Raw genomic sequence first — 5426 nt, 5'->3', positions numbered from 1 at the left:
GCCTCGGGGCTGCGTTGCACTTTCTGGTTTGGGATCCTTGCTCAGATTCCCCAAAGGTGGGGCCCTCAGCACAGACCTGTCATGCACGACATCGAGTCTTAGCGTCCTGTAAGCATCGGGACCACAGCAGTCTCGCCAGCCAACACTTGCTGAGTGCCAAGCATTCACCAGGCATTGCTGCGTGGATTGTCTCATCTAATGGCCAGGGCAGCCCTGTGAGAAAGTGTGGACCTGGGACTAAACAGGCCGGCTTTGAATTCCAGCTCAGGTGCCTACTTAGCTGTGTGACTTTGGGCAAGTTACTTAACCTCTCTGCATCCCAGTTTCCACTTCTGGGGAAATGGGGTGACAGTATTTATGGAACTACTGTGAGGGTTGAGTGAGTCCATGGGACATACGTCACACATAGTAAGCAACGTGCTAGCTGTTATTTTTGTTGTTGTTACAACACCTGATTGTCCTGGTGAGGAAGTAACTTGCCCAGTCACACAGGTGTGATGGACGTGTCCTATCACCACACTTTCATCAGATACCCACACAGCCGCCCGTGGCTGCGGGCACTTGAAATGCTGCCGGTGCAGCTGAGCAGCTGGGTGTTACATTTAATTTCATGTTCACGTTAGTTTAGAAGCCGGGTGTGGCGGGAGGCTCTGTGAGGGACCGAGCCAGCGCCTGGGTCCCCCAGCCAGTGAGGTGATGTACATGAGCCTCCCGTGCCCTGAGAGTAGCACCCACTGCCCTAGCAGCCAGTTCGAGGAGGGAGACAGCCTGTCGGGTCCTGGCCTCTCTGGCCCTTCCCCTGGGCCGTGTAGACGTGTGGAAAGCAGTCACTGAATCCATCCTTTCTGGCCCCCTCCCCTGCCCCCCCCCCCACAGGCCCTGGCACAGAATAAGCACAAGCCAGCGGTGGGTGAAGGTTGGTGACCTCTCTTTACAAACCTTGCACTTTTCTGCTTTGATATGGTCTGTTCTCTGGTTCAGGATGTTGGGCTCTTTGAGAAGTTAGTTCTAGCCCAGCCGGCGTGGCTCAGTGGTTGAGTGTTGACCTATGAACCAGGAGGTCACGGTTCAATTCCTGGTCAGGGCACATGCCTGGGTTGCAGGCTCGATCCCCAGTGTGGGACATGCAAGAAGCAGCCGGTCAATGATTCTCCCTCATCATTGATGTTTCTATCTCTCTCTCTCCCTCTCCCTTCCTCTTTGAAAGCAATAAAAATATTTTTTTTTTCAGTGGTTGAGTGTTGACCTATGAACCAGGAGGTCACGGTTCAATTCCTGGTCAGGGCACATGCCTGGGTTGCAGGCTCGATCCCCAGTGTGGGACATGCAAGAAGCAGCCGGTCAATGATTCTCCCTCATCATTGATGTTTCTATCTCTCTCTCTCCCTCTCCCTTCCTCTCTGAAAGCAATAACAATATTTTTTTTAAAAAAAGAAGAAGTCAGTCCTAGAGTCTCTCTCACGGGCAGGGTGCCAGCGTCAGGGTTACTGGTGACTTAAAGGAAAATCATTGCGCGTGAATCAGATAGAGGTTTCTGGAGACCTCTGTGGTAGGTGGAAGGGGAGCCACTGGTCCCCCTTTGCCTGGGACTTTCCCGACTTTAGCACCGACGGTCCTCCAGCCCCGAACCCCATCCCCGTCCCAGCAAAGCGGGAAAGTGGGCCACCTCCTTCCGTGGACAGCTACTGGCCTCTGCTTGCTTTGAAGGAGGAACGAAAACCAACGTGGGGGGGGGGGATGAGACCCTTGTCACGTCGACCCTGTCGCTGGCAGCAATAAGGACACCTTGTGCCAAGAAGTGGCAGCCACAGGGCCTGGCTCAGGTGAGCAGAAATGACTGGATGAAGGTCTCACTGGGGAGAGGCAGTGGTGTCCTCTTCCTGCCTGGAGAGAAGGGAGCGCTGCACTCACTGGCGGCAGGTGGCCTTGGCTCCCCGTCCGGAGTCCCGCCCCGTCTCGGGTGGATCCGGGTAAATTAGAAAGGAGCTTTCCTAGGCCAGGTGGGGGCCAAGGATAAATCCTCTGACAGAGGACAGTTGGTCAGGATTGGAGTCAAGGTGAGGGACCCGCCCATAACCAGGTGTTTATTATGTTACTTTTTGGTCTTTTATGGGTCACCTTCAAGCAGAATGCTCTGTGCTCTTACAGTAATACTTGTTTATGTTCTTTTTTTAAATATATTTTTTATTGATTTCAGAGAGGAAGGAAGAGGGAGAGAGAGAGAAACATCAATGATGAGAGAGAATCATTGATCGGTTGCCTCCTGCACGCCCCCCCTGGAGATCGAGGCCACAACCTGGACATGTGCCCTTGACCGGAATCGAAGTTGGGACCTTTCAGTTTGTAGGCTGATGCTCTATCCACTGAGCCAAACCGGCTAGGGCTGTTTATGTTTTTTTAAAATATTTTTTATTTATTTCAGAGAGAAAGCGAGAGGGAGAGAGGTTGAAACATCAATGATGAGAGAATCATTGATCGGCTGCCTCCTGCAGGCCCCTCACTGGGGATCTAGCCCACAGCCCGGGCATGTGCCTTGACTAGGAATCCAACCGTGACCTCCTGGTTCATAGGTCGACGCTCAACCATTGAGCCACGCTGGCTGGGCAATTTCTTAAAACCAGGAAACTTGTGGCTGTAATCTCCCTCTGTTAATGGCGCAGACATAAGCGTGGTGGTTCGGACTCTCAGGAGGCACGTCCGGGGCTAGTTCATGACCACAAGGTCAGGTTTTAAGAAAAAGAAATAAGATAAAACTCCCAAATGTCAGATGTGGAACCACAAACTTATAAAGGGACAATGGTAGCCGGCAGCACCAGGCATCTACCCATCCCGGAGGTTCCAAGACCAAATCAGGTAATTGAATTCTTTCCCTGAGGCCGGGAACAGTGCAATTAAATGAATAATCTCCTACGCTGCTTTGTACACACCCAGTTTGGGTTTCCTTTCAGCCACCTGGAGCGAACACTCGTCCTGCGATGATGGAGGGCTGGGCTGGGAAGACAGGCCTTTGGGGGCAGGCAGGAAAGTCCCTGTGTCTGTCTGTCTGTCTGTCACCTGTCAGAGAGGAGCATGTGGCAGGAAGAGGGGCCTCTGGGCAGGATTTGGCTTCTGCTTCCCACCTGCATTGTTCCTACTCGGAGGATCTTGGTCAAGTCGCTTCTCCTGCACCAAATAGAGACACCGATGCCCAGGAGAGCCGAGGGCTGGGACAGGCAGCCAGCTACCCACTGCCAGGCACTAAATCAACTCAATAGGATGTTAACCCAGAGATGACTAACTCCTTTGGGAGCGGGGCGGGGAATTCACACCCCACAGAGCCTAATCCCTTGGCATCAGGGGCACTGAGCATGCATGGGACAGAATAGATGCCACCCGGCTCTGTGCCGCGCCTCAGAAAGCCTGCTGTGGCATTGATGTGGACCCAGCCGGATGGGACCGGGCAAGATAGGACGGGTGGCACATACACCTGGCTGGGATCAGCCATTCTGGGCCAGCCCATGGGCGAGGCCTCGCAGGGCTGAGGGCCCGCTACGGTCTGCATTTCCAGCAAGTGCCTGCTTGTAGGGAAAATAAAACGCCTGCTCTCTGAATTGCTGCGTCCTTAAGCTCATGCATGCACTGACACACATGCGTGCACACCACAGGAGTGAGCATGGGTCCTCATGAACACTCTGGTGGCTGCAGTGCTCATGCACAGTCTTGCACACACAGTGCACACGCAGTCGCTCAAAGTTCACTTGCATATATGGGTGCACACTCCCATATCGTGGGCAAAGGGAGAGGCTTGGTGCTGCTCCATCCCCCATTTCTGTATGTTTCCCTCCATGGCAATAGGTCTGGACGAACCTTGGCAGTAAAGATAAGGTGGTGGGTGGGGTGGGGTGAGGGGTGGGGAAAGGAGTCTGGGGCAGGGGCAGAAGGTCACTGGTGTTCAGGCTGCTCTGAGGCCAGCCGGCTTCACCCGTGAGGCCATCTGCCCCCTCTCTGGAGGGTGTCCACTTAGTTTCCAGAGCCTCGTTCTCCTTTGGGTGAAGTGGGGGTGGGAATGGCCGTGGACTGAGGTGGGGTCCAGAGTGCAGGGTTCATAAGGACCCAGTGCTCACTCCTGTGAAAGAGCTTTTGTCATCATGGGCATGATCTTCAGGAACCTGGGCTGGAGGCTGCAGACAGCCGGTTCAGCAACCAGCTCCACCACTGACACTGTGTGACCTCGGGGCCCTCACGTCTCACTGCACCCCTGCACCTGCGATGGGGAGCCAGGTAGCCCTACCTGCTCGGTTCAGACAGGGGGAGCACGTGGAATGGCCCTGGCACATAGCAACCACCCCCCACTGTGAACTGTTATTTCCGTGCAGGTGACTGTGAGCTCAGGGACACTTGCCCAGGCCTCTGAGGCTCCCTGACCCTGGGCAGGGCTGTCCCTCGGGCGTGAGACCAAGCTCTGGGCGGTGGAGGGAGAGCTCTGGGAGTGGCCGGAGGGGCTAGAACTGGATGGCCAGCAGATCATGTTGATTTCAGCCGCCATGACTCGCCCCCGGCCCCACAGCCCACCACGGGCACGCAGACGCCAGGCCAGTGGGTCTCCCTCCTTGGCATTTCACTAACACGTCCTCTCCTCTCCGCGCCCTCTGCCCTGCCCCAGCCCAGGTGACCATCACCTCTCCTCCGGCCCACCCTTCCTTCCTCCCGAAAGTGAAGCCTGGCCTCACTGTCCTGCAGCCACTCCCATCGCCCTCCGAGCCCAGGTTCTTTACCGTGGCTCCCGAGGGGCTAGGTCCTCGCCTTGCCCACCTCTTTCCGAAACCCCCGGGCCGGGCACAGGTCTCGTCACTCAGTGGTGCTCAGTAAACATCGAGTGAACAAATGCAGGCCTGGATGAGAAGCCTGGATGAAAATAGTCGTCGTAATTATACTGTTGGTCAAGGGATCTAAGTGTATCCTCTCATTTAATCCTCATGACAAGTCTCTGAGAGGGATGCTTTCGTCGTCCCCGTTTTACGGATGAGAAGACGGAGGCTTCAGAAGTTAAGTCACTTGCCTGCCCCGCTGGCCAGAGGCAGAGCTGGAATTGAAGGCAGGCTGGCTGGCTCCCGAGGACACAGTGTTACCCAGTTGGCTGGGCTGGGAGGGGCAGGGCGGCTGGCCTGTCTGGTGAGATGGTGGATTGGGAATGTGCTGAGGTCTCTCTACAGTCTTTCTGTGTTCACACTCGGAAGGATGAAACGCAGACTGGTCAGCAATAATTACACATCGTCTCGCTACATCTCACCAGGTCCATGGAAGTAGCCACAGATACAGCCTGTTCACTGGGTTCAGCACATCCCTGTCCTGGTTGTACCCTCTTCTATGTTCTCCAGGGGAGGTCGCCGTGCGCCCCGCTACCCAGGCAGTGAGCCTCAGACTCCTTGTCCCCGTTTGTCTCCTGC

Source organism: Myotis brandtii, unplaced genomic scaffold, assembly GCF_000412655.1.
Source record: "Myotis brandtii unplaced genomic scaffold, ASM41265v1 scaffold320, whole genome shotgun sequence".
Taxonomy (NCBI): Eukaryota; Metazoa; Chordata; class Mammalia; order Chiroptera; family Vespertilionidae; genus Myotis; species Myotis brandtii.
This window is presented reverse-complemented; position numbering follows the sequence as displayed.